Raw genomic sequence first — 19,448 nt, 5'->3', positions numbered from 1 at the left:
CATAAAAGAGGACCCAATCTGGGGTGGGGGGGGGGTTATCCTTTGCCCAGTCAGCCCTAAATAAGTTTAAAGTTTTTAAATTTATTGATGAAATTATCAGATTCAAACAACCACTCTTATGGAATATGAGTGACATTCAGTGAATTCTCTTCCATTGCTTTCTAACATCTAATAAATTCCCTTCGCTTGTTTTCTAACATCTAACAAATTACATAACAGTATCTTAAACAATTAAAAACAATAATTTTAAAAATGCTATTAAATCATTTCAATAATATCTTTCTCATGACATTTTTAAAAAAGGTTTAATCCACGATGTATGTCTATTTAGTGTATGTGTGTGTTGTGTGTGTAACAGAACCTCTTTTTTTAAAACCTTGGATTCATTTTATCAAGCTCCTTACAAATTTTCCAAAATTAAGTCTCTTTTTAGCCTAATCCTGTCTTTAAGGCTACAGATTTCTCATTTGTATTAGTAAGAATGTAACTGTATAAAAGGAACAGTATCTCAAAAGCTCAGTGTATTAATTAGGATAGTTTTCTAAGCAAACTATTACTGAAGGACTACAAGAGAGAGTAAGAAATAAGCCCTACCTCCGCGGTGGCTCATGCCTGTAATCCCAGCACTTTGGGAGGCCAAGGCAGGTGGATTGCCTGAGGACAGGAGTTCAAGACCAGCCTGGCCAACATAGTGACACCCTGCCTCTACTAAAAGTACAAAAACATAGCTGAGTGTAGTGGTGGGTGTCTGTAATCCCAGCTACTCAGGAGGCTGAGGCAGGAGAATCACTTGAACCTGGAAGGTGGAGGTTGCAGTGAGCCAAGATCGTGCCAAGAAAGAAAGAAAGAAGAAAGAAAGAAAGGAAAGGAAGGAAGAGAAGGAAGGAAGGAAAGAAAGAAAGGAAGAAAGGAAAGAAAGGAAGAAAGAAAGAAAGAAAGAGAGAAAGAGCCCTGCTCTCAAGGAGCTCACTCTCCTCAGTACATTACTGAGTCCCAACTCAGAGAGCCAGACAGCAGGATATAGAAGTATTAATAAATTCCCAATGCATGTCTTTGAAAGTAGGTGGACCCATTCTCCACCAGCACTGCCTTCCCAGAAGACTATAGCCTGTGCAAAAGGCAGAGGGGATCTTGAAGAAAGCAGGAGTGATAGGGGCAGAGATGCCTCTGCTTCTGCTTGGCCCTGGATGTTTCTCTCTTTTGTCTCCTAGATTTTGGAAGTCTGTCCCTCTCCCTCTTTATTAGTCCTGGATTTCTTTCTCTCCCTCTCTCTAGCTTCACATTGTATATCTTTCTTTCCTAGAGAAATAGAAGGATATTTAACAAAAGAGGGAAACAAAGAAAAATAAGACAAACATAAAAGAGATTAAAAATACAGAAGTGATGTGAGCACTTACTGATATGGTATTAACTAAATAAACTTTGTAATTTCTTTCCTTCGTTTGGAAATTAGAATTACTTCAGTGTGGAATAGTCATATACACATACAGACATGCACATCATATGTAAATGGGATCATCACACTGAGGTAGAAGACATGTGGGCCTTTCAGAATGTCCCAACTAGTTTCTTTAGCTATAAAATTTGGGAATAAAACTAGATCAATAGTTCACAAACATTTTCCTGTTCCCTTTTCTTTTTTTTTCTCTTTTTTTTTCTTTTTTCTTTTTCCCCTATTTTTTAACCTATAGTAAGAACCACAGTTTCCATTGGGACCAATACACACCCACACCCACATCCACCCACAACCACACACACACATGCCCTACAACTGGAAAAAAGTTCTCAAAAACAATTCTTATTCTCAATATGTGAAATGTACTGATATTTTTATACCTTTTTTTAAAAGCTGTCTATTACTTACAATTTAGTGCCTACAATCCAGTGATACATCATAACCTCAATTTCATAATCACTGATGTTAACAAAAATGAAAGGTCTCTTTCAGATCTAAGACTTTATGACTTGAATGACCAGTGGGTCAATGAAGAAATTAAAAAGAAAATTGCAAATTTTCTTGATACAAATGATAATGGAAACACAATATACTATCAGCTATGGAATGGTACTAGCTAGGGAATTCAGTGAAAGCAGTATTAAGAGGGAAATTTATAGCTCTAAGTGCCTACATAAAAAAAAAAGAGAGAAAAACTTCAAATAAATAGCCTAATGATGAACCTTAGAAAATTACAAAACCTGGAGCAAACTGAAACCAAAATTAGAAGAAAAGAAATAATAAGATCATGGCAGAAATAAATGAATTTGAAATGAAAAAAATACAAAAGATCAATGAAACAAAAAGTTGGTTCCTTGAAAAGATAAACACAATTGATAATCCTTTAGTCAGAGTAAGAAAAATAGAGAGAAGGCCCAAACAAATAAAATCAGAGATGAAAAAGGAAACTGTAAATGATACTATAGAAATTCAAAAGATCATTCATGGCTACTATGAGCATCTATATGCCAATAAATTTAAAAATCTGTAAAAAATCAAAAACTTCCTAGACACATAAAACCTACCAAGATTGAACTGGGAAGAAATCCAAAACATGAAAACACCAATAATGAGTAACAAGATCAAAGCCATAATAAAAAAGTCTTTGAATAAAGAAAAGCCCAGGACCTGATGGCTTCACTGCTGAATTCTACCAAACATATAAAGAACTAATACCTGACTTTTAATGATTGCCATTCTAACTGGTGTGAGATGGTATCTCATTGTGGTTTTGATTTGCATTTCTCTGATGGCCAGTGATGGTGAGCATTTTTTCATGTGTTTTTTGGCTGCATAAATGTCTTCTTTTGAGAAGTGTCTGTTCATGTCCTTCGCCCACTTTTTGATGGGGTTGTTTGTTTTTTTCTTGTAAATTTGTTGGAGTTCATTGTAGATTCTGGATATTAGCCCTTTGTCAGATGAGTAGGTTGCGAAAATTTTCTCCCATTTTGTAGGTTGCCTGTTCACTCTGATGGTAGTTTCCTTTGCTGTGCAGAAGCTCTTGAGTTTAATTAGATCCCATTTGTCAATTTTGGCTTTTGTGGCCATTGCTTTTGGTGTTTTAGACATGAAGTCCTTGCCCATGCCTATGTCCTGAATGGTAATGCCTAGGTTTTCTTCTAGGGTTTTTATGGTTTTAGGTCTAACATTTAAGTCTTTAATCCATCTTGAATTGATTTTTGTATAAGGTGTAAGGAAGGGATCCAGTTTCAGCTTTCTACATATGGCTAGCCAGTTTTCCCAGCACCATTTATTAAATAGGGAATCCTTTCCCCATTTCTTGTTTTTGTCAGGTTTGTCAAAGATCAGATACTTGTAGATATGCGGCATTATTTCTTACGGCTCTGTTCTGTTCCATTGATCTATATCTCTGTTTTGGTACCAGTACCATGCTGTTTTGGTTACTGTAGCCTTGTAGTATAGTTTGAAGTCAGGTAGTGTGATGCCTCCAGCTTTGTTCTTTTGGCTTAGGATTGACTTGGCGATGCGGGCTCTTTTTTGGTTCCATATGAACTTTAAAGTAGTTTTTTCCAATTCTGTGAAGAAAGTCATTGGTAGCTTGATGGGGATGGCATTGAATCTGTAAATTACCTTGGGAAGGATGGCCATTTTCATGATATTGATTCTTCCTACCCATGAGCATGGAATGTTCTTCCATTTGTTTGTATCCTCTTTTATTTCCTTGAGCAGTGGTTTGTAGTTCTCCTTGAAGAGGTCTTTCACATCCCTTGTAAGTTGGATTCCTAGGTATTTTATTCTCTTTGAAGCAATTGTGAATGGGAGTTCACTCATGATTTGGCTCTCTGTTTGTCTGTTATTGATGTATAAGAATGCTTGTGATTTTTGCACATTGATTTTGTATCCTGAGACTTTGCTGAAGTTGCTTATCAGCTTAAGGAGATTTTGGGCTGGGACAATGGGGTTTTCTAGATATACTATCATGTCATCTGCAAACAGGGACAATTTGATTTCCTCTTTTCCTAATTGAATACCCTTGATTTCCTTCTCCTGCCTAATTGCCCTGGCCAGAACTTCCAACACTATGTTGAATAGAAGTGGTGAGAGAGGGCATCCCTGTCTTGTGCCAGTTTTCAAAGGGAATGCTTCCAGTTTTTGCCCATTCAGTATGATATTGGCTGTGGGTTTGTCATAAATAGCTCTTATTATTTTGAGATACGTCCCATCAATTCCTAATTTATTGAGAGTTTTTAGCATGAAGGGTTGTTGAATTTTGTCAAAGGCCTTTTCTGCATCTATTGAGATAATCATGTGGTTTTTGTCTTTGGTTCTGTTTATATGCTGGATTACATTTATTGATTTGCGTATATTGAACCAGCCTTGCATCCCAGGGATGAAGCCCACTTGATCATGGTGGATAAGCTTTTTGATGTGCTGCTGGATTCTGTTTGATAGACTGGATTAAGAAAATGTGGCACATATACACCATGGAATACTATGCAGCCATAAAAAATGATGAGTTCACGTCCTTTGTAGGGACATGGATGAAATTGGAAATCATCATTCTCAGTAAACTATCGCAAGAACAAAAAACCAAACACCGCATATTCTCACTCAAAGGTGGGAATTGAACAATGAGAACACATGGACACAGGAAGGGGAACATCACACTCTGGGGACTGTTGTGGGGTGGGGGGAGGGGGGAGGGATAGCATTGGGAGATATACCTAATGCTAGATGACGAGTTGGTGGGTGCAGCACACCAGCATGGCACATGTATACATATGTAACTTACCTGCACATTGCGCACATGTACCATAAAACCTAAAGTATAATAATAATAATAATAAAAGAAAAAAAAAAAAGAACTAATACCAATCCTATTCAAACTATTCCAAAAAAATAGAGGAAGAGGTAATATTTCCAAGCTCATTCTATGAGCTCAGTATTACCCTGATACCAAAATCAGACAACAGCACATCAAAAAAAAAAAAGAAAGAAAGAAAAAGAAAACTACAGGACAATATCTCTAATATTGATGCAAAAATCTTCAAAAATACTAGAAAACTGAATTCAGTAACATGTCAAAAATATTATTCATCATGACGAAGTGAGATTTATCCCTGAGATGCAGGGATGGTACAACACATGCAAATCAATCAATGTGATACATCATATCAACAGAATGTAGAACAGAAACCATACGATCATTTCCACTGATGCTGAAAAAGCATTTGAAAAAATTCAACATCCCTTCTTGTTAAAAACATCAAAACATTGGATATAGAAGGAACATACCTCAACATAATAAAAGCCACATATGACAGCCCCACAGCTAGTATCATAACAAAAGGGGAAAAACTGAAAGCATTTCCTCTCAGATCTGGAACATGACAAGGTTACACACTTTCACCACTGTTATTCAACATAGGAGGTCCTAGCTATGGCAATCAGATGAGAGAAAGGGCATCCAAATCGGAAAGGAAGAAGTCAAAGCATCTTTGTTTGCAGAAGATATGAGCTTACCTTTGGAAAAACCTAAAGACTCCACCAAAAGACTCTTAGAACTGATAAATCCAGTAAAGTTGCAGGATACAAAATCATACAAATATCAGTAGCATTTCTATATGCCAACAGTGAACAATCTGGAAAAAACTTTTTTAAGTTATCCTATTTACAACAGTCACGAACAAAATAAAATACATAAGAATCAGCAAAAGAAGTGAAAGATTTATACAATGAAAACTTTAAAACACAGATAAAAGAAATTGAAAAAGCCACTAAAAAACTGAAAGATTCCATGTTTATGGAAAGAATCAATATTGTTAAAATGTCCATACTACCTAAAGCAATCTACAGATTCAATGCAATCACTATCAAAATATCAATGACATTCTTCAAAGGGTAGAAATAGAAAAAACAATCCTAAAATTTATAAAAGACTCAGAATAGCCAAAACCATCCTAAGCAAAAAGATGAAAACAAAAAATCACATTATCTGACTTCAAATTATACTACAGAGCTATAGTAACCAAAACAGCATGGTCCTGGCATAAAAACAGACACATAGATCAATGGAACAGAATAGAGAACACTGAAACAAATCCATACATCTACAATGAACTCATTTTCAACAAAGTTTCCAAGAACATATATTGGAGAAGACAGCCTCTTCAATAAATGGTACTGGAAAAACTGGGTATTTATATGCAGAAGAATGGAACCAGACCTTTTCTCTGGCCATATACAAAAATAAAATCAAAATGGATTTGGATTAAAGACTTAAATTTAAGACCTCTAACTATGAAACTACTACAAGAAAACATCGAGGAAAATTCCCAAGACATTGGTCTAGGCAAAAATTTCTTGAACAACACCGCACAGGCACAGGCAACCAAAGCAATAATGGATAAATTGGGGCACATCAAGTTAAAAAGCTTCTGCATAGCAAAGGAAACAATCAACAAAGTCAAGAGACAACCCACAGAATGGGACAAAATATCTGCAAACTAACCATCTAACAAGACATTAATAATCAGAATACACAAGCAGTTCAAACAACTCTGCAGGAAAAAAATCTAATAATCTGATTAAAAATTGGGCAAAAGATCTCAATACACATTTCTCAAAAGAAGACAACCAGTGGCAAACAGGGATATGAAAAGTTGCTCAATATCATTGATCATGAGAAAAATGCAAATCAAAACTACAATGAGGTATCACCTCACCCCATTTTAAAAAAGTTTTATCCAAAGGACAGGCAGTAACAAATGCTGGCAAGCATGTGGAGAAAAGGGAACACTCATACATACATTGTTGGTGGGAATGTAAATTAGTACAACCACTATGGAGAACAGTTTAAAGCTTCTTCAAAAAACTAAAAATAGAGCTACTTTATAATCCAACAATCCCATTACCGGGTCTATACCCAAAAGAAATCAGTACAACAAAGAGATATCTGCACTCCCATGTTTATTGCAGCACTATTGACCACAGTCAAAATTGGGAAGCAACCTAAGTGTCCATCAAAAGAATGGATAAAGAAAATATGGTACATATACCAAATAAAGTCCTATTCAGCCATAAAAAAAAATGTGATTCCATCATTTGCAACAACATAATGGAATTAAAGGTCATTATGTTAAGTGAAATAAGCCAGGCACAGAAACACAAACATTGCATGTTCCCCCTTACTCGTGAGATGTGAAAATCACAACAATTGAACTCATGGAGATAGAGAGTAGAAGGCTGGGAAAGGTAGTAGGGGGTTGTGGAGGTGAGGATGGTTAATGGGTACCAAAAAAATAGAAAGAGTGAGTAAGACCTAGTATTCAATAGCATAACAGGGTGACTATAGTCAATAATAATTTAATTATACATTTTAAAATAACTAGAAGAGTATAACTTGATTGTTAACACAAAGGATAAATACTTCAGGAAATGAATACCAAATTTTCCATAATATGTTTATTATGCATTGCATGCCTGTACCAAAATATCTCATGTACATACTTATATATTAAAGTATTAAATATATACTTATTTATTTATAAATATTATATATAGTGGGTATATATAAATATATACATATATATACACACATACACACACCTAGTATACTATGGGTGTGTATATATATGTTACATACATATATATAGGTGTGTGCACATAATATATCTATTATATATAATGGATATAATATTTATGTATTATATATAATACATAATACATATATTATATAATATATAATATAATATATAATAATAAATATAATTATATATAATAATAAATATATAAAATAAATATAACAATATATATTATATATTATATCTATTATGTATTATATATTATATATTTTATATATAATTATATATAATATATTATAGATATTATATATTACATATTATATTATATATTATATCTATTATATATTATGTATTTATACATAATATATATTATATATATTAGATATGTATTATACACACACACACACATATACCTGCTATGTACTCACAAAAATTTTGTTTAATTTTGTTTAAAAAAGACTGATTTCACACCACATAAGCCTTGTATGATCTGGTCTCAGGCTACCTCTTTATCTCATCTGCCTCACCTGCCTCTGCCACCCTCTCCCTCAGCTTCTCTGCTCCAGTTACACTGGCCTTCTTGCTGGTTACTAAATAAACCAAGCAGGCTCCCACCTCAGGGTCTTTGGATGTACTATTTCCTCTACCTAGACAGCTCTAGGGCTAGGATTCCCAGGGCTCTCCACATCATCACTTCATTCAGGTCTCTACTCATATGTCAGCAATGTAAGGAGGCTTCTCTGACCAGCCAACTAAATACCAACTTCTTCACTCTCTGTCTTGTTTGATTTTTTTTCCATAACACTTATCAAAACCTCAAATTATACTACATATTTGTTTATTCTGCATCTCCCCAGAAATTTTAGCTCCATAAGGGTGGGACTTTGTCACTGATTGCTCAGAACAGTGCCTGGCACTCAAGAGAAACTTAAAAATAATTGTTGAGTGAATGAAGCTGGAGCTCTCTCTCAGAATAAAAGAGTCCACTGTTTTTGACCCAGAATTCTAGACTTTTCTCTAGAGGTAAACAGCCCTTGATCAAAACTGCTTGTCCACTCCTGGTCTCTACCAAGTAACTAGCAGGGAAATTCAGTGGAAAGTTACCTTCCTTTCTTTTCAACTATCTTTTCAGAGGATTATCTTTCTTCCTTGGATGTTTGTGCCTTTCTGCTCCCTGATGATATTGATATCTCTTCTCTGTAAATACAATACCTACTTTCAAGGACACTATCAATTAGTTAAGAATCCCAAATGCCTTTAAAAATAGAAAACATTCTCTAAGTGTCAGGCACTATCGTTAAAATAGCAGATTTGCAAAGCTTTTGTCAGGTGCTAAAGTGAAAAAAGAAGGTGAAGCCAGCAGGGGGACAGAGAGCAACTGGAGGTGTTACTTTAGAAAGGTGGACAAGGAAGTCTTCTCTGATGAGGCGTCATTTGACCATAGGTCTGAAAAAAAGTGGAGGAGCATTTCAGGCAAATGGAATAGCAAGTGCGGCTGAAGTGTATGTAAAACTGGGAAAAAAAAGGTGTAAACTTTGAAAATGTGTATCTCAAAAGGCTAAACCAAAAAGAATTGCTTAAAAATTATATGAATAAGAACTACCTCAAATACTTCTGAATAGTCACCAACTCTGTGTATCTTATGTCCTCTCAAAACTCACCCAAAGTTCATATCTGGGTCAATGAACAAAAATGTTTTAAAGAATGTGGGGTAGAGGGAAGCATCTGTTAAGCACTTAATTGTACAGGACGCTAGGCTGAACCCTGAACAATGAACCACAATGACGGAGTTGCCTACTTCATTTCCAAATGCCTTCCAGTAAATTTAGGGAATCAATGTTGGCATTAATTTGCATAAGTTTAATTTTGGATTTATACATATTCACATGTTAAAGAAAACCTGAAGCTCAGTGAATGAAAAATAGCAGAGAAAAAGCAGTAAAGTCAACTAATCTTCTTTTTAATTAGCATTCTTTCAGTCATTAGTCTCTCTTCTGTGTTCCCACATTCAGTAGGTCTCTATCTTAACGCTTGGAAATAACAAGAGCAGTAGCAACAGTAATAACAGCTAACATTTATTGGATGCTTACAGTGTATAAAGCATTGGGCTAAACAGTTTATCATTTAATTATAATAATATCCCTATAAGGGAACTATTATTATTGTTATTATTATCCTCATTTTACAAATGAAGAAATTGAATTTCTCTTCATTGTAAGTTAATTGAAATTAACTTACAATGTAATACTAACATTGTAAGTTAGTATTACAATGTTACAGTGTATCATGTATTTATTTTCTCTTTTTTCTCTTTCTCCAAGACTGTGAGCTTTTTAAGAAAGAAATCTAGTCTTGTTCATCTTTGTATCTCATATATATAGCATGTTGCAAGAACCCAAGAGTGGGCAGAAAGATGAGTTCAAGAGCCTCTGCTCTATATCTGAATGTAAATGCTTATTATGTCAAGTTTGATTCTAAAAGTGTTCTAATAATGCATGCCACAACCTAGGTGTTAAGGGTATTGGGAGACAAGATAAAATCATAAGGCCAATATTAATTTTTATGTGGAAATGCTAGAAAAAAGTGATCATATTATTATAGAAGCCATTCTTTCTTTGCATAAAAACTTGAAAATTTTTAATTATGAAAACTTTTCAGATATCTAAGATAGACAGATATTCACCTTTTAGAGATTTCAGTGCATGCAGTAAAATCCAACAAGGTACCTAAAAAGCAATATGGTTTAACATAAATGATAAAACTGTACTTGCCACTAGATGAAGGGATTTTCAGTTTTTCCAGAGCCGAATTTCTGAGTCTAAGTGGCAAGAAACAGACTGGGTCTGAATGGTTTCATTGTACTTTCACAGTCAAATTACTGAATAATAAAATCTCATATGACCAGCAATAAATGTTCCCAGCTAATCCATTTAAATTGAGTAGATATTCAGGGATCTCACACCTAATACCTGCTAAATACATATCACACATGTTTAGCTGCCCCTACCCACAAAAGTATATGACCATTATTGAAACTGGTCTCAAGACCAATCTCTGCCATTTCCCTCCCTTTTACCAGCTTCTTCTTGTTTCCATTAGGAAAATGAATCTATAAGAGAAATTTAGGAAGAGGGAATTTAATATATAAAAGTAAATTTTTCAATAGCCACAAAATTGCATAACACCATTAACCTCAAATATTTATTTTTGAAGGTTGATATTTTAATCTCTTCCATTTTCCTCAACTATCTTCTCATTAGGCAGCAATCTGGTTAATATGAAAATAATACATTTCATATGTATATTACAGTTTATAAATTACTTTCATATTAACTTATTTGATCTTCACAAAAAATGCTTTAAGGTAATCTAAACAGAAAGTATTATTTTGATTTTATGGATGAGAAAATAACTATCCAAAAAGATTACATAACACACAGCTCATAAGTGCTTAAGCCAGGACTGGAATAAAGATTCAAATTTTAGATTTCTAGCTCTACATCAGTTTATTTGTACTTCAACAAGCTACATCTTGAAAATAAGAACACAAGAGAGGACTGAAAAATCTGTCTACAAATAATAGTTTAAAAAAGGCCAACTTAATATTCTTCACTACAGTCAGACAATAAACCTTGAATTTTAACAATTTATAATAGATGTAAAACAATAATTACAAAGAAATATCGTAGGTAAGTATTAAGAGTGCCTTTCATCTATAGAACATACAGTAATTTATATTTCTCTCAATATTCTGAGCAAAGCAGGTGACAGTTTTATTAAAAGTTCAAATCTATTGTTAGACATATGTATATAATGTATAGAAATACCAGTTTAGAGTTTAGAAGAAACAGGCACCATGGTACACTGCTAGCAGAGTATTCATTGGCAAAGCTATTTTGGGAGTAGTCTGCCAATGTATATTGAAAGCCTAAAAATGCACATGACCTCTCACACCTAGTTATTCCCTTTTTAATTTATTGTAAGGAAATAATTATGGATGTCTATAAAAATGTGTTCACAAAAATATGTTATTGTGTTAACAGAACAAATTAATAAATGGATTGGTTAAATCAGAGTAAATGAAAGAATAAAACGTAGAGTTGTCCCTCAGTATTTGCAGGGGATTGGTTCCAGGACTCCTACAGATACCAGAATCCTTAGACACTCAAGTCCCTTACATACAATGACATAGCATTTGCATATAACCTATGCATATCCTCCAGTATATTTTAATTCATCTCTAAATTACTTACAACACCTAATACAATGCAAATGCTATGAAAATACTTGTTATAGTGCCTTGTTTTTATTTGTATTTTTTATCATTGTATTGTTATTTTTTTTTTCAAGTATTTTCAATCCTCAATTGGTTGAATCTGGATGCAGAACCCATGGCTATCGAGGGCTGGCTGCAGTTCTTAAAACTGATCTGGAAAAATGCACAAGATATGTTAAGTGGGATAAAACAGATTTCTAAACAATGAATATAATAGAATCATATTTTAAAGGATATGTATCTCTGTGTGTGTGTGTGTATATATGTATGAGTATATATGTGACCAGGATATTACACAAAAATATTAATAGCGATTGTATACAGGCAGTGTTATTAAAGATAAATGTAATTTTATTACTTTTACTTCTATATTTTCTCATTTCTAAAAATGACTAAGTAGTTTTCCTATATTTCTACAACAGAATAAGTTAAATATCTTTATAAATATATATAAAACATATATAGCATATATATTTATCATGTAAATATTGAAACTACAGAAAACAAAGGATACAAGTTAAATTTACATTTATCAGAGAGCTCTAGAGCCATTATGTGTGCATATGAAGATACATTTTAAAGATTATAGAAATATGAAGAAGGCACAGCACATATGATGAGTCAGGAGAGAGAACAATAGCAACTTATTAAGGCAAAGTGTCTAGTATCAGAAAATAAATGTGAATTAAGCAGTACATTTTAATAGCTACAGTTTCTCACATCTAATTAACAGAAAGTTTTAAAATATTGACAACTTTGGAAGTGAAGAAGTTTAGGCAGTTTTTGAAAAAAAAAAGTGAATACAAAGTTCATTGGGAATGCTGGAGATATTTCTGGAAAGTCAGATACTTCAATCATATGCTATAGCACCATCAAGAAAGGTACTAGGTGAAGATCACAGCAGCAAAAATAATTCCCATGTTGAAACTATAATGCATAACCATCTGGAATGTGTAGCTCTGCTCGCCACACCTTAGAGTAGATATTATAGAAAACAAAAATAAATCCAGAAATGGGAACATAAATTATGAAATGGCAACTATAAGGGATGAAATTAGGAGTCTCTGAAGTTCAAAGACAAGAAAGAGAAGCTCAGAAAAATATTTCTCAAAGTTTATAAGATCATAAATTTTACATATAAGATAAAAATAAGCACCAAGAGACCAAATTAATATGGCAAAAGTTTAAGGCAAATCCAGGAAAATAAAATATTTTGATGGAATAGGTAAAATATATAAGATGTATAATACCACTGCATTTAGAATAAAATCCAAAATCCTTCCCAAGTTCCATAAGTCTCAGTATTCCTGGCTCCTTCCCGCCTCTCAGATCTCTTCTCCTCCAACTGTCCTCTCATGCCCTAGGCCCCAGCCACACTAGCTCCCTCTTGTTCCTCTAATGCACCTCTGTGCTCACTATTGACTCTGCCTGGAATGCTCTTCTCCTAGGTTTCCACCTGGCAAGCTCCTTTTTATCACTGAGATCTCAGCTTAAAAGTCACATCCTCATGAGGACCTTCCTTGATTGTCCTACTCAAGGCTACTCGCTCTTGGAACCAACCAATATTGCATTACTTAGTTTAATTTTCCTCACAGTACTTATCACCATATGAGGTGATCATTCATTTATTTATTCATGTAAACTGGTTTTCTCCCAAACTTTTTTTAAGGAAAAAAAGAATTTTCTCCTTTTTTAAAGGAAAAAAAGAAAGAGTTTTATCATCAAGGAAACTTTCCCTCACCACCCCAGGCTAGTTCAGATCACTCTATTTTATTACTAATTTCCACCTCACCTTGTCATTTTTCTTTTGTAAACCCAACTTACACTTGTAATTTGTTTTCCAATATCTGTTTTTCTCCATAAATTCCATGAGGTAGGGGCTACTGTGTGCTATCTTGTTAATCAATGTATAGCCACCAGTTACCAGCATATGGAAAGTACTCAATAAATACTTTCTTGAATAGAAGAATAACTGGTGAATAAGAAAGAATTGCAAATAAAAAGGCAGAAAAAGGAAGGCAAAAATAAATAAAAAGCTACATGAAAAAAAAATTATGGCATTATATTAACCACTTACTATTCAGTTCTCCAAATACCACTGTTTCCTACTAAACAAGAATATAACAGGCTCTAAATTGCATTTGTAATACAATATATAGGAAAATAAACTTTTAAGAGTTTCATATCTGCAATTTATGCCCTATACTTGCTGATTCATTTTTTGTAAATAAAATCCTGTGGATCTTTGGAACTGCAATTCTTCCAAATCAGCAATTCAAGTAACAAAAGGAATTCTGGATGAATAAAAAGCAGATACTGGCTGGGTGCCGTGCTTCACGCCTATAATCCTAGCACTTTGGGAGGTCGAGGTGGGCGGATGACCTGAGGTCAGCAGTTTGAGACTAGCCTGGCCAAAATGGCGAAACCCCATCTCTACTAAAAATAGAAAAGTTAGCCAGGCGTAGTGGCATGCGCCAGTAGTCCCAGCTACTCGGGAGGCTGGGGCACAAGAATCGTTTGAACCCAGGAGGCAGAGGCTGCAGTGAGCCAAAATCACGCCACTGCACTCCACAGCTGGGTCAGCAGAGCAAAACTCTGTCTAACAAAAAAAAAAAAAAAGCGGGTGCTAAAAACAAAACCAGAAAAACTATTAGGAGAAACATTATAAAGTTGGAAACTGAAAAGCATTTCATTTCATGGAATAAAATTTTGTTCTTCAGTAATCATGAAACTGTCTTTGAAAGCTCTGTTAAAAACAACTTTGACTCATACCTGTAATCCTAGCACTTGGGGAGGCCGAGGCAAGTGAATCACTTGAGGTCAGGGGTTCGAGACCAGCCTGGCCAACATGGTGAAACCCCGTCTCCACTAAAAACACAAAAATTAGCCAGGCATGGTGGCACACGCCTGTAATCCAAGCTACTCACAAGGCAGAGGCAGGAGAATTGCTTGAACCCAAGAGGTAGAGGTTGCAGTGACCCGAGATCACACCACTGCACTCCAGCCAGGGCGACAGAGTGAGACTCTGTCTCAAAAATAAATAAATACATAAACAAACAAACAACTTTGAGACATTTTACTTCAAAGGTTTAGATTAGTTCTTATGGAACATAGCTAATAATCTTTAAAGTCCTTATACTAACAGTTCATCTGGAGTAATGATATTCCAATAAATGCTATATTTTAGAAGATATATAACATTAATATCTTTGTTAGTCAAATGTATCTTAGAATTACCTTCTCTATCCTCTTTATAATACATAAAAGTAAAGAAATTGATGAGTCCAGTATACTCTTCATCTTAAACGACATGTATAAGAAACATGCTAAACTACAGTTCCCTATCTCTGCTTCACAATATAAAGGTGATTCTGGAATTTGGAAGCCACAACTTTAACAAACTAGATGAAGACAGAAGCTGATTAGATAAACTGCAGTGGTCAGGAAGCCTCACCAACAGAGCAAACAACCTCCATCTTCAGCTGCTTATTGAGAGGCCATAATCCTTTGCTACAATACATACAACAGTGGCTAGACTGAACACAGAGAAGGGACATCTGTTCCTTAGACCTGTTCTTTCTCATAAACGATTGATGGCAAATATGTAGGAGAGTGATCTGGATGCAGAAAGAAACTTGAAAATTTTACTCTAGCCAATTTTAGGCTTTCGTTAATTCAAAGCTGTATCTGCCACACAACAAGAACATTTTCACTAGATCAAAAGAGGAATCAGAATATCTGCAGGCCTTGAGATTTCAACTATTTTGCCTTTTAAACAATATATTAGCTGAATGTGGTAGCTAACATAAACATAATCCCAGCACTTTGAGAGGCCAAGGTGGGAGGATCACTTGAGCCCAGGGGTCCAAGACCAGGCTGGGCAACACAGTGAGACCCTGTCTCTACAAAAAAAAATTAAAATTAGCTGGGCATCGTGGCACACACCTATTATCCTAGCTACTCAGAAGGCTGAGGCTGGAGGATCACTTGAACTTGGGAGGTTGAGGCTGCAGCGAGCCGTGATCTCACCACTGCATTCCTGCTGGGTGACAGGGCAATATCCTGTCTCAAAAAAAATAAATAAAAATAAAATAATAAAGCAAAACAAAGTATATATTGTTCAGAGTACACTGTGTCTTGAACTTTGTGGATCAGGACTCACAGTAAGAAATATATTTTACATCAGAATCCAGTACACATCCAATACATATACAATTAAACAAAAGTTCATGAACGTTACCCTTACAACATGTAGTGAATATGTTAAGTTACTATTTTATGTCCTTTTTTTAATGCTGGCTACATACCACAAATTTGAGTAATGAGTAACCAGGTACAGTTTGAGAAACACTGCTGTATGTAGGTCTGGCCTCTGCCTACCTCCCTAACCACATTTCATGGTATTTTGTACCATATTTTCCCTACTGCAGCCACCCCTGCACCATCCCACCACCCAGTTTCTATTATTTTATTACATTGAACCATAAGTTCCTAAAATATACCAATCTCTTTTCTGCCTCAGGGTATTTGATCTTGTTGTTAGCATGGCCTGGACTCCTCCAGATCACTGCACTTTGTATTATATTATTCAGATCTCAATATAAAAGTTCTTTCCACAGAGAGGCCTGCATTGATCACCTAATTTGAAAGAGCCCCAGCCTGCAATCCCGGCAGGAGGAGTGGGAACAGGAGTTCATTCATTGCCCTTAGCATTTCTGGGAAGTCTGATAACATAATGTAAGACAGGCAAAAAAAAAACAAAAATAAAAACAAAAACAGTATTGAGCAAATGTCACTTTCTACCTCCCTATGCCATTGCACAGGTCATAGAATTCTAACTGTTGAAATTCTATTCCATTTTCTTCATGACAACTTTTCTGACTCTGATTGAGAAGCAGGGACTCAATTGTACAATTTGCTCCCAATTACTTTGTATTCTCTCAGACCACTTACCACATTCTTTCTTATTTTGTATTCATTCCGCAAACATTTGAGTGCCTAATATGATTTAGGCAATACTGTGAACAAAATAAACATCAATTCCTCTAATAGTCCACATTTTAGTAAGAGTGACAAATCTATAAACAAATAATTTCAACTGAATGAGGCAAGTACAATAGGAGAGATGTATACTACATAAAATGGTGACAAAAAAGAATGAACAATCAACCTTTTTCTTTTTTTTTTCTTGATTTCACAGTGTGGAGGAGAAAGCTCTGATTATCTGCACAGATTTTAAATTTGTATTTATTTATACTTTTTTAGAGACAAGGTCTCGCTGTGTTGCTCAGGCTGGCCTTGAATTCTTGGCCTCAAGCAATCCTCTGGCCTTAGCCTCTTCAATAGCTGGGACTACACACATGTGCCACCACACCTGACTCGACTCAACCCTCTTTGAGTAGGGAAGGAAGGCATCACAGAAGAGACACCTACACTGGGTCTGGAAGTGAGCCCACCTTTGCAAAAATTATAACAGTGAGAGAAATCTAACCTAACTGACTCCATATTGCTTCTAACCTCACAAAGCTAACTGTCCTTGCTCATACCTGGGCATAGGCAAGCTAACTATGAGAGAAATTTATAGTTTAACTTTGAAGCAAGGATGGTAATAGTCCCTTCTAAAACTGACCCCCTGTAGGGACTAAAACTGCCTTTGTAAGACTAATAGAAGGCTGCAGGGTTAGGATTATGGGAGGGACCTAAAATCTGCTAAGATATAGGCATCGGTAAGCAATAACCAGCTACTGTTCCTCGCTTTTCTGTAATTTCTTGCTATTCAGAAGTCATGTAGCCAGAGGTCACCAGATTTGTAACTTCACCAATTGCTCCTTTAGATAACATCACTATTGTAAAACCTAAGATTGGTCTTGAGATATTTTTCAGGCTTCTGCATTCTGGCAAACCTCCTGATGCCACCCAGATATATGACTCATACGAAGAAACTGACTCTGCTAGTCCTATGATTCTCACCTAGACAACTGACTCAGCACAGGAAGACAGTTTGGAAACACCTATAAATTCATCCCCAACCAATCAGCAGCGCCCACTCCCTACCACCCTGCCCACAAAATTGTCCTTAAAAACCACAACCTCCAAGCTGTCCGGGAGGTAGATTTTAGAAATATCTCCCATCCTTACACTCAGCTGCCTTGCCTCCATTAAACTCTCTCTCTGCTGCAACTCCTGCATTCTCAATGTTTGGCCTTTCTGGGAAGTGTGCAAGAAGAACACGTTGGCCTGTAATAGGAGAATAAATAAGAGTTTGGCAAGCAACAAGAGGGTGCAGGTATTCTGTGCAGAAGGAATTGCAAGTGCAAAGTAGAAAGAGGAGGCATACTACCAGTTTGAAGTTGCTTGGTATGTTCAATGAAAAGCAAGTAGCTAAAAGGCAAGATAATTAAAAAAAAAAAAAAAAGTATGGAAAGGGAAAGGCAAAAGCTAGACAGAAAAGTGCTTGTTCATGGAGGAACTTGTGTGCCATTCCAGACATGTTACTGTAGGAAATAGGGAATCTAGAGTTTTAAGGAGGTGAGTAAATCAACAGGTTGGGTTTTTAAAAATTCCTTCTTGTGGCAGAGAAAATAATAGATTGGAAAATTTCCAGACCAGACTGTAAAAGTCACTATTAAAATAATCACGAAATGAGGAGGTGACAAACTAAAATTTGATCTAGTGAACAACTGAATATGGGAGAAATAGAAGAGGGAGGAATATAGGATAACTCTGATTTCTAGTTTAGGTTATAATATAGTAGTAGCATTATTTAACTTGGTGAAAATAGGAGAAACCAGGAGGAAAGATAGCAAGTTCAGTTTTGGTCATATTAAGTTTGAGGGACCTTTGAGACAGATGTGTCCAGGAAGCAACTGAGTTAGGCATTAGTAGATCTGAGAGGAAAATTGAAATTTAGAAGCAAAATCAAAGGTGTTAGTAGAATCCATATGAGTAGACAAAATCACCCAAGGAAAATGTCTAGACTAAGAAATGAAAGTAATTAAGGAGTTAATTCCAAAGAATGACATTCAAAAACCAGGCACAGCCAGTGAAAGGAATTAATGACTATGAACCTCAGTTGTCGCAAAGAGACTAAGTAATATAAATTTTGAGAAGTAATTACTGTATTTGGCATTTAAAAGGCCATTAGGAACTTAAGCAAGAACAACTTTCTTGAAGCCATTAAAGAAGCCAGACAAAAGACTTTTGTCTGTTTGATGTAAGTAAAAATAATATCCTTTCAAGAAGTTTACTGATAGATAGGAGGACTAGGAAATAACTGGATAAACACAGGATGGAGGACATGGTTTTGCTTTATTTAATTTTCATAAGATGTGTGACTTGAGCACTGAAAAGAAGAAACTGGAGAGGAAGAGGCTGAAAGCACAGGAAAGAAAAAAGACAACTGGAAGCGAAATGTAACAGATGGAAGCAAATGAGATCAAGAGCAAAGATGGATGGATTATCCTTTAATATCCCTTTCTCTACACTAGAAATACAAGACTGACTAAAGGCTCAGCAAAAATATAGATCAATGTGTAGGCTGGGGGCATGAGGTTGAAGAAATGGCCTGTTATACTCCATCATTTTTAGAAAGGAGAAATGAGGAGGGCAAAAGACAGGGTTTGTAAAGGGAAGG

General features: G+C 35.3%; 1 protein-coding gene across 6 annotated transcripts in view; it reads right to left on the bottom strand.

Annotated features, from left to right (window-relative positions):
- NME7 (NME/NM23 family member 7) overlaps positions 1-19,448 on the bottom strand; it is a 229,751-nt gene that overhangs the window by 208,949 nt on the left and 1,354 nt on the right. The window lies entirely within an intron of this gene.

This window comes from Pongo pygmaeus, chromosome 1 (assembly GCF_028885625.2).
Source record: "Pongo pygmaeus isolate AG05252 chromosome 1, NHGRI_mPonPyg2-v2.0_pri, whole genome shotgun sequence".
Taxonomy (NCBI): domain Eukaryota; kingdom Metazoa; phylum Chordata; class Mammalia; order Primates; family Hominidae; genus Pongo; species Pongo pygmaeus.
The sequence above is the reverse complement of the archived record's forward strand: the minus strand, read 5'-3'. Positions and strand labels throughout refer to the sequence as shown.